This window comes from Pyxicephalus adspersus, chromosome 6 (assembly GCF_032062135.1).
Source record: "Pyxicephalus adspersus chromosome 6, UCB_Pads_2.0, whole genome shotgun sequence".
Lineage (NCBI taxonomy): Eukaryota > Metazoa > Chordata > Amphibia > Anura > Pyxicephalidae > Pyxicephalus > Pyxicephalus adspersus.
The window spans coordinates 3,404,237-3,415,866 of record NC_092863.1 but is presented as its reverse complement, the minus strand read 5'-3'; positions in this window follow the sequence as shown (position 1 = coordinate 3,415,866).

Here is an 11,630-nt window from a genome sequence, read left to right as displayed (position 1 = left end):
AAAAAATCTGATTTAAGATTGAATGTAGAGCCAACAAGTCCATTCAATTCCTTTGCTAACTTTCCACTATTTGTTGACATTCTTTGGCTAAAATGCCTTTGAAAATGACTGAAAGTGATCAGCCGGAAGCATGTTAAGTCTTCCTTTTAGTTAACATTTTGTTTCTGTGACTTGTTAATCCATCAGCCATGTTTGTGTGAGTGAGTTTATTAATGACAAATGTTGTAGACACAGCTGAATTATGACTGTAAACTGAAAAAGAATATACTGGGCAGGGTGAAAAGGTGATTTCTTTATAACAGCTGTAATTTATCCCAAGCTTTCCCCCTTCCCTTTGATTTTCAGGGCCTGCCCTGCTTATACTATTCCTGATTGCATTAACACAGCCCTGAGGGGTCAGCAAAAATACCAATTCCTGGAACCGGTTACTTGAACTGTTTAAGGTCAATAATAAAGTGCAGAACAATTAAATAAAATAACGTTGGTGCTGGGGTCAAATATTCTGGAAATACAGGAAGGAAAACACTTTATATTTAATAGATTGTTTCGTACTAATCCACATTGACCACAGCCCAAGATTTGCCATGAAATATTTATCAGGGGTTAGTCCAGTCTCGTGATGTTCCATATGCCAGTGCTACTGGATATCCATCCATCATAGGACAAAGCATTTACCTACATCAGTCTATTCCAATAACAAAAAATATAAGTAACCCCACTACTGTATATATAAAATATTGCAAAGAAATGGCTAAAAACACGCTGCTCGAGTATTTCAGGCCTATAATTATATCCACACCTAGGTACCTTTACTTGTAAAAAGACTGTTTTGGGAGTTTTTATTATACCAAGAATATAATTTTTGTCATATTTGCAGGGTGATGCTCCCTAATAGAGGTCCTTATGTCTGCCCCACTGACAGTGATGTAGCACTATGGAATTTAATACCAAGTATGCAGGTACAAGAAGTTCTACAGAAAATGGCAAAACCAAGTCCACTAAACGTTTTCTTCTCACTTTTGGCTAATACACTCATGACATGGTAATGCCTTTGCTTTCTTCTTGCTAGTAGCGGTTCCATGATGTAATGGCTAGCACTATAGACTCTAAATTCAGCAGTCAGCGTTCAGAACTCTGTGGGGCCTTCTTTTTGGATTTACCATGTCTTAATAATTTCTGGCACAAAGTTCATTGAGATCCAGCAGTTGTTCATATTGTGGTGAGGTATCCATGGGGTTATCATAGTTACCTAATACCATAGTTTTCACCAAGCACTATTGGCACAGTGTTGCCACAAATGCAACTTACTCAGGCACGTCTTTAGGTGTAGGACTTGGGTTTAATACACTGAGAGGTCAGGATTTAGATGTCTCATTGTTCACCGGTTACTGTAGGTCACTCAACACCTTCATTCGTTCAACTCCTTATGGCAATTGCAGAGAATTCATCCCCTAGGAAGCTAGATTACTGGAAGGGGACCTTTCTTGTGCTCAATTTTGCTCGTATCAGACGCATCCAGACCAGGCTCAAGATCTTACTTGACCTGCCATCAATAATGGCAGCCATTTTCATGGCTGTCACTGCAGCCAGACGAGTTTTTGATTGTAACTTGGGTGCCTAAGAGCCTTCTACTACCTTTCTTTCCAGACAGGGCAGTTACATTGCCTAAGCTTAGTCTCGGCCCGAAGTTTACACGGATCTTTCATCTAATCAGGAGATCAGAGGTAATGGGGACACATGTTGTGCTGACAACCGTCTAAGAGAGGCTATGGCCTTGTTTTTAGAAAAACCCTTAAGTAAGGTCATGGAAAAAAATGGTTACCCATTATTTCCAATAACTAAAAAGTACCTGGCTCCCTATACACTTTAAAACACAAGTAAAATGTTTTGCTTTTTGTCTTATTAGTAAAAACGTTCATTATACTGCGGAATAGAAGAGGAGAATGGTCACAAATCCATTATACACTAACGAATGTACAGATAGAAGCTGTGAAGGCTGGCAGCCATTTTCCTGCAGTGTACAAGATTACTAATGGAAATGGAATATTAAGTTGCTCTAACCCAGCTAATGATGGATGGTGAAATAAATCCCTGTGTGTGCCAGGCTAATAATGCTGCTGGCTGCTTGCTAGGCAGATAAATGGTTGGAGAGAGGAGTGCTGCATTTTACCAATAGATTACTGTACGTGAACATTCTCACAAAGGCCGGCATAATTACCTTGCTCAGAGGATTTGAAGTGCACAGAGTCTGTTCCTAAACAAATTCTTGTCATTCCAAAATTACTGGACTAATTGCTCAAGCCTGCATTGAACATATCTGGCAACTTCCGGCCAGTCTAGACTACCTTCTGCTAGAGCCATGAACAAACTGTCACCTTTACTTCTCACGAGGGGGAATGATTATCACACATGCTGACAGTGTGACTGACCATTCCTGACAGAGAGGAAGAGTAATACAAGGGCTGGACCACACCATGGACCCCTCACTTGTAAAATCCCTGCAAAATGCTATTTATATTTTATAAGCTCTCATCGTCCAATAGGATCTCTTTTACCTCTGTAAAGTGTCGTCAGTATTAAAGGAATGGTGGGAAAACCACTATGTTGGCGCCACTAAGAATTCACACCATTCAACCAGTAAAAATTAAAAAGCATTATTAGCGGATGCATTAAAACTGTACATGTGTCACAAAACAATTTTCACCATCTCAGAAACAATGCACACTGATAGAGTATGCTGTGAAATAGTTAATATTTCATTTTGAGCTAGGCTTACATACAGCAGCAGCTCAAATATGCTTGAAAAAAGCAACCAATGTTTTTTAATCTAATAGTAATAGGCTTGTTTGTAGTGGAAAATAGAAATTGGTCGGTGGATTGTCCATGTTTTTGTTGGTGCAGAACTGTCCTGCCACTGGCCTATTTCAAATAAGTTCTCATTAAATACTATGCATATTATTATGAACAGACAACAAGACTATTTTTAAAAGCAAGGCTGGTCCTAAATTCACTAGAAACAAACAGCATGGACTGAAGCCTTACTATGGGGATAAAGAGACCACAGATAATACAGCAGGAAATTTTTACCAAATTAAAAAAACCAAGAACAGGCACAATTTAAATATAGCAGCTTGTCCTAAATTTACTAGAGACAAAGAGAACAAGAATTGGGATATAGCAGTGTACAGGTGACCAATAGGAGGACAATACAAATCAGGGATAAAATGTCAAAATATGTTGGAAAAAAAACATAGCAGGCAGGTGTTTTACTATAAGAAATAGGGAACGGTAGATGATACAGCAGTGTAAAATTAGATAGCGGCAGGACTGTTAATGAACAAGACTAAGCTTGAATTTACTGGAGAAACACACAGCACAGATTGGGGCTCAGCTACAAAAAAGATCAGCAAAAAAAAGAGGAAGTTTAATCACAAAATGGGCATAGCAACATACCCTGAAATCCATGCTAATGTACTGTGAGCTGTGTGTATATTAATGTTTAGCAGGGGTTCCCTGAAAACCCGCCATGTTAAAAAGATTGAAAAAAGCCATGCAAGACATTGTATTAAAGGGAAAATGTATACGAATAACATATCTACACATTTTATTGGTGCCATTTTTGGAAAGTTTTTTATATTTACCATTTTTTAGCATACCATTTTCTTTATTTTTACATCTGCTACTTTCATTAAAATTCTATCTGCTGATCCTACAGTTTTTTTCTGTTTGCACTTAGTATTGATAATGTTCTATCCTCACCTCCAGATTGTACTGTTGTGTTGTCACCCTGTCACAGGCTTCTGATAGGGACTACAGGTGTCTGCGCTGACACACATTTTGCAGGCATTTTCAACCTGTTGTTACCCATCAGGAAGCTTGTCCTGAGTGATGCCAGGCAGACATCACTGGAGTCCATGTAACCTGGAAGAAGTCATAAGGATATCAACAGCACTCAGATGCACAAAAAATCATTTTTTTAAAGGACTAATTAAAACAGGATTTTGGGTTGTGACATAATCAAAGGTTTACATGTAATTTAGCGGTTAAATGATAGAGAATAGCATTCTACATTTATAAAGTTAGTATGGGTATTAGGAGTTACATTTAAGGATTAGATTAAGAGGTTACATGTAAAGGGTAATTTAATGTTAGATTAGGAAGGGATATGTTTGTAATAAAAGTAATTTTGTCAATCCAAAGTTTGCCAGAAAAGCTATAGCTGAAGAAACTCAATACTTGCTGTACCTTTTCTGATGCATAAGCTTCTAATCCCTACTCAAATCCTGATAAATCCTCTCCCAAAGTCCACTGTAAAACAGTGGGTTCAGGTGTTTTAAAGCAGAACCAAAGATAAAAATGTTAATATTAAAATTAAAAATTAAAATTAAAAAGATAAAAATGTTAAAATTGAGATCAGAACCGTTCTTTATTGAAAAAGGGACAAAAGGTGTGCATGTGTAGCTCAGATTTGTAAAAATAGAAGACAGCAAACAGACAGGTAAGTATGTTTTATTGCAGAAGACACATTGTCTGAAAAATTAGATAGCTACAGGACAGTTTACCTGAACAGGACTAGGCTTAAATTTACTAGAGAAACACACAGCGCAGACTGGGGCTCCACTACGAAAATAAAATCAGAAAAAGAAAAAAAAAGTTTAATCACAAAATGGGCATAGTAACATACCCTGAAAACCATGCTAATGTACTGCGAGCTGTGGGTATAGTACTTTTGAGCAGGGGTTCCCCTGTTATTCCCAAAGTTATTTTGAAAGGTAAAAAGGTTGGAGTATAAGGTATGACTTTATATAAAGCAAATTTGGGGGGTTCTGGCAAAGAATTGTGAAACAATAACATGTTGGATGTTGGCATAATAACACCGGGCACATTATAATCTTTATTGAGTTCTGGTCTGCTTTAGGATGACCACACATGATTATCCCTGGGTATTATTAGGAGCAATCATCAGGTGACACACTCATGATAACTGCATGAACAGTTGAATGAACAAGTGGGTTGTTTTTTTTTAAATAACACAGACCTATATTTCTGTATTTCCTGTAGGGTCACTGGACAATTCCTTTGATGGACAGATAAGGTTTGCAGGTCTGGCAGGACAGGGGAAATGGCTTCAATTATTGTTTGTTAACATTCCCCCAGCACCACCACTCCCTGGTAAAACAAACTCCTAAGGAATGCATCTCCAAAGTTTATCTAGTGCGGCCAACAGCTGCTCACAGATGAGTCATAGACACATAGAATTAAGCTGGGGTATCACCGTGTCCTCATTTCAAAACAAAAGCACATTGGACAATGAAACACATTCATTATTCTACACATTAATGTGTTTGCTTGTCTCTCAGTTTCACAATCCTGTTTCCTTCAGTTAATTCAGGAGAGTGAAATGACATTAGCTCGCTGACCAACATGCCCAGTGGTGTTAAAAGAAAGAAATATTCATGGTATTTGTTACTCTGAATTCTAATGCCTCAAATTCAAAAACTTTAACTACGGGGCTCATAGAAGGATTTTACCAGGTTGTCACGCATGAATATACTCATGGCGCTGAACAAACCAATGCAATGCAAAGGGGCTTTATTGTTGTCTGTGTGTTATATAATACAGACAAGGTTATCATGTCTGTATATAAAAGTATCCATAGATCACCATTCGATTGGAATAACACCTATAACACACATGTGGTCAGCGAGGTATCGCATGTATGTTATAATGCAAATTACACACACGTTACATGTTCACTACAATTATTATTATTTTTATGATTATTAATATTATTATTAATAAACAGGATTTTTCTAGCACCAATATATTACACAGTGCAATGACCTGGACAAGTATAACATTTTATCTCTTAGATTGTAAGCTCTTTTGGGCTCTCCTTCTCCTGTGTCATTATTTATTTCTGTATTTCATTTGCAACCCCTTAATGTACAGCACTGTGTAATATGTTGGTGCTATATAAGTATAGTTTATTAACAATATTATTATTATTATTATTATCAGTAATAATAATTTCCTGTGGCTTTAGGTATGCAAGCCAATAAAACTTTTTTCATTTTTTTTTTGTATTATATGATTGTCTTAATTACCCAATCAAACAGAAAGCAAATTCCTCTACTATTACTTATTTCGTCTGCAAGTATCTGAAAATAATATTTACACAATTTATAATGTGAATATTCTCAACTTTTTTAGTAAATCTGTCTCAGTGTCACTTATTTCCTAGGTTATTTTTTATATTAGCAGAGTGGGTGATTCTCTTAGGGAACAGAATCTCCACACCCATCAAAGTGATCCTGTGTTCATTCATGTGAATAATCAATAATATGCTAACAACATGCTTTTTCCTGAGCAGAGAGCTGAGCATGATGGGTCACTAGAAAGTTCAGCCGGAGATCCCGATCCTGGCAAGTATGTTCCAGCAGACATTGACTGATCCACATTGAGTATGTGCCGCCAGTGCTACAGGCAATACGCAAAGGACATTATCAAGCTAGAATAAACTGATACTTATATGGAACCAATGAACCTTTATACTTCCGATAAAATGTGCAGTTGGTTTCAAAGAATTGCAATAAACTCAAGTGAATAAAATTGGTTTAAACTCTAAAAACTGCTAACAGAACTTTCACTTTTTCATCCTACCTCGCTCGTAATATAACATAAATGCATAACTCTTTGCAAAGTGAACATTTACTTTCCTGACTGAACAGCTTTCACTACATTCACATTATATTGCCTGCGGTAATACAAGTGGCACTACATGTTGTGCAATGAGCCCTTTGTAAATGAACCACATTCTATACAACCACTTCATATTAGAAAAGTGTGCGGACATTTATGAATATATGAGCATATAAACTACAACCTGAGTATACAAATGGCTTACAACTGCATGATTAGTGTGATAAACACAAATCCATACCACATTGTACATGTGAGTCACACAATTGTACAGACAAACATTACACAGACAGCATTACATATAATTGTGTAACTATGACCATCTAATTCAAATGAGTCACAAACCTCCGATCCTTCCACCACAGAAAGGAGTGACTTGGGATTTCCTAAACTGTAACTGGATCCATCCATTCATCTGTTATCAGATCATTAATGAGTTCTGTCAAACACTGGCCTTGAGAGATAATACTGTTCTATAATTACATTTCATCACTGAGCAGCTACTACTACACCTTATATACATTTTATCCTCTAGCAGCACAATACAAATAGTAAAATGTGGCTTTTTAAATAATAAGTCCTTAAAACTTCTCCCATCTAAATTAGTATTGGTAATGGTGCACAGGACACCATAATACAGATCTCAGGGAGATGACATGATACTATGCAGACCTTATTCCTGCACGGTTGCCTTTTTTCTAGGCACAGACCTCACCAAAGGCCAATAAACACTCAACTTGTGCGATTGAGCTGTTACACCTGTTTTACTTTAAGGTAGGGACTATGCTGCAGCTTCAAAATAAATTATTTTAGATTTAAAATCCAATCCAAATTCGCTCCATATAATGATACTCACTGGGCCTTATTTACTAAAGCTCTCCAAAACTGGATAAGTATCATGGGAGAACCTGCATGATCCAGCAAATGTGGAATGGATCTGGTTCAGGATAGCCATTTGACAAATAATAGGAAGTGATTTTAAGATTTTTATGATATTAATTTTGCTGCATCACCGAAGTTCTCCCATGATAATCTATCTTTCCCAGTCTTGGAGACCTTAAATAAATCAGGTTTGCTTTTAACTTAACATCACTAATAGCTGAAAAACAAGTCAAATTACTAGAAATCACACTGCTGTTACGCAGAGAACTTATTTTTACCTATGGAAGCAGTAAAATCTAAAATTACAATAAAAAACAGTTGCAGCTAGGTAATGTACAACACTGCATAATATACTGGCACTATAAATTGTTGATACTATAAATACTGGTATTAGTAAAAAAAATAATAATAATAAGGATGCTTTTTAAACCTGACGGATTATTATTATTAAACAGGATTTATATAGCGCCAACATATTACGCAGCGCTGATATCATATCAAATAGTCCATAGTATCATGCTGTTTTATATAATAAAGATATTACTGTCATTTTTTGTTATAGGACACCCAATGCTTGATAAATAAAAACTAACATTCTTTTTGCATAAGGGACCAGCTATATTTTTCTGCTTGACTTGCAAATATTAAACATACAATTAATCCAGGTGTCTGCTCAAAAAATGAATGGATACATAAATTGTCTGTAAAGCAGCACTAAGAGACAGAGATTCAGCGGAACTTTTGTGCTTACTGTGCACTTTCCAGAAGAGAAGGAGAGCAAAGTGGTCAAAGTGAACCTGTGAGACCTCCAGTCAGTGAGTTGTTTGGATGTTCTCAAGCAAGTTGTAAAACTGTGGGGGGTAGGGGGTCCACTAAATTAGGATGACAAAATTACAAAACCTTAGGCAGGTAAAACCTGTTTCACGTATGTTTATCAATTGTGTATGCAGCGGATTCCTAGAGTTCATAAAATAAACTTATAAACCATGGCCTGTTTTGTTTTTCTACAATATATTGTTTGTTGTTTTGTCTGACATTTTAAATGAAGGAATAATAAGTCCCACTATCCTACAATATTCTATATAAAATGGGAAGATGCGAAACTCAGCAGCTGAGAGATGATGGTGGCTCGGTGGATAAGAGCCCCGTGGTAAATAAAATGTTCTCCCGACACAGGTTGCTTTTCATAGTCCAAGGGTTGAGCCTGAACACTGTTCATGGCTCTGTTGAGTAAACTATTTTTTACAATATACTATCCGGATAGCAGAAAAAGTATTGAAATTTGGTTATGAGGTTATTTATCCACTTTACACTTGATTTTTGTAGCAATTTTACTGCATTGTGATGTTTACAGGGCTGCATGCTAAACCCTCCAAACCAGAGCTTTGATCAAATATCAGAGTATGCTCTTTCACCTCACAAATATGAATTCCTAAACACCTTGTTAAGTGGCCTGTGTAAAATGTTTTCTGTACCATTTTAGTTATAGACTTTGAGAATTAGAGATATGTTTTGTATTATTATTATTATCATTATGTGATATTGATATTTTGTGTCATCATATATTTATATATAATTCATTTACATAAATATATATTTTATTTCTGCATAAGATAAATTGCAAAATCTGAGAATATTTACAGGGAAGAAAGTAATAAAGACTTTTTCATGAAAAAAATCTTCCAGAAGATTCCATATGGTCAGTGAATTCATCCCCATTAAAAAGAAAGAGGAATTAGTTTTAATTTGAGCATGTAGCAAAAGGGCATTGTGGAGAGGAGAGGCAGAGGCTGCAAAAACTGAAATCCTTTCAAAAGGATTGTGATGGTGCTCTGATTTCATTAGGTTCAAAGGGACTTGGATTGTTGTGCTTAGTGAAGCGGAGGGAAACTGTAGAGGATTCAAAATAAAAAAGAGCCAGGCCAGATAAGGGAACATCCCCCACATCTCTGAGCTATGTGTATGAATACAGCTGCAGAACTTACTATTGTATTTATAGAGCTGCACTATAGGTGAGATATTAACCCTCCACTGTAAGGAATGCAGATAATGAACACCGGGGGATAATTACTTTTAGCTACATTTGGAGAAAAAGTTATCCCAGACAGATATATTGTAATGTATCATACTGTACACCAGGCACATCAAACTCTATGTCTGCTCGGGGCCAGGTCTATTTAGCCATAAATATAAATATATAGGAGCAGAGCCTTTATGATTGAAAGTACTAAATTACATGAATGAAAAGGGAGGGCAAGCAATAGCCAGGTGGGGAAGGAAAAGGACAAATGAAGCTGGATGTCCAACCAGAAAAAAGGGAGTGGTTCTGTATGATTTGCTGCAGCTTCTATTGTGGGAAGCTCACAAAGTAATCTCCCCACCTCCTAAATTGTAAGCTCTTTGGGGCAGGGTCTTCTCCTGTGTCACTGTCTGTATTCGTCTGTCATTTGCAACCCCTATTTAACGTACAGCGCTGCGTAATATTTTGGCGCTATATAAATCCTGTTTATTAATAATAAGTGATTTCAGTACAGTAGAGCAGCCCGTGTGACTGTGCAAGGTTGGACTCAAGGATAGCCCGGAGTTTAGCTTCATGAAGTACTTATCAGCATGTTTCCTACTAGTGCACAAGAGCTGTGGCATAACTGATCGGTTCCGTGTGGTTTTTCCCTTTGCCAGTGTAAGAGCTCCTATAGAGTGACAGCAAAATGCTGGATAAAATCATTATTTGTATTTACGTCTATCCAGTTGCTTGCCTGGCAGGATAGGAGACCTAATTTTTCTCTGCATCAGTTAGATAACACTTAAAGTTCTTGCCCTTCTCTCAGACTAAAGAAAAGCAGCAGGCAGATGAGCTCCTCTCTCTATCACTGTTCTCTGTGTCTACTTTTAAATAGGCAAAAAAAAAAAAAAAAAGATATACCTAACAGCAAAGCAAATGCAAAGTGCTGGTGCATTATATAAAAATCACATCTACCTTCCCAATATCTTCTTCCATAAAAAAGACAAATAGATATTGCCAGCAAGGTGTTTTCTGGAACGCTGGAGGTCTGTGTCTGTGTGGGAGTAGTCCGCTAATAGCTGCCCCTCTGTGGTAAACAAGCATTGTACAGAATAGGAAAGGGCTGGGAAGGCAGACATGTCACTTTGTCTTCCAGCAATCAAGGTTTTAGTGTATTTTGTAAGCGTCATGTTTAAGGCTTTTTCCACTTTAGTTCTGTGTGCCTCCAGGATGTTTGCCTGTCACTACACCAACACAGCAATGCTAGCTTGTAGAAGATGACAAGAATGGCTGTCATTCTTCACGTATAACTGACAGCTCTTATACAATTTAGAACCAAAACTTTCAAACTGGTCAAAACTTTTTTTATTCTTTTAGATCGAGGGGGCAAGAATTAGAACCCCATGATGTGAAGCTTAGATACAGATTGAGCAAAAGTGAAGTAAATATATGTGCAGTGCACAAGCAATGAAAAATCCCCTTAAAGTCCAAGGAGTCACCTTGTCTCCTCTCCTCATCACCTCGTCACTCGGGATGATGTACAAATTACGCTAATTTTTCTAATTCATGTAACACCAGACCCAGTCCCTCTTTCCTGCATAATTTCCTTGTATCCTATATCTTACAAATCCCTCCGGCAGCATTGATGTGTGTGAAATGAGGTATCTGCTACTTTGGTTACTGTTTCTAAAAGGCCAATAACATATACATGGAAATAGCATATTCAAACATTTTTGTCTCACATACAAGTTACTTATTTCCTTGTATATAAATTTGAGGCAGCACTGTGGTCACCCCCTACATCTTCACTTATTAAATACTTATATTTTTAACACTTATATTGAATAACGGTATTTGTTCTTATTCTGTATCTATGGACTCTGCACAGTACCAAATCTCTTGTCCTGTACCTCGGGTGTAATTCTCAGTATCTGTTCTTATTCTGTATCTATGGACTCTGCACAGTACCACTTTTCTTGTCCTGTACCTCGGGTGTAATTCTCGATATCTGTTCCTATTCTGTATGTATGGACTCTGCACAGTA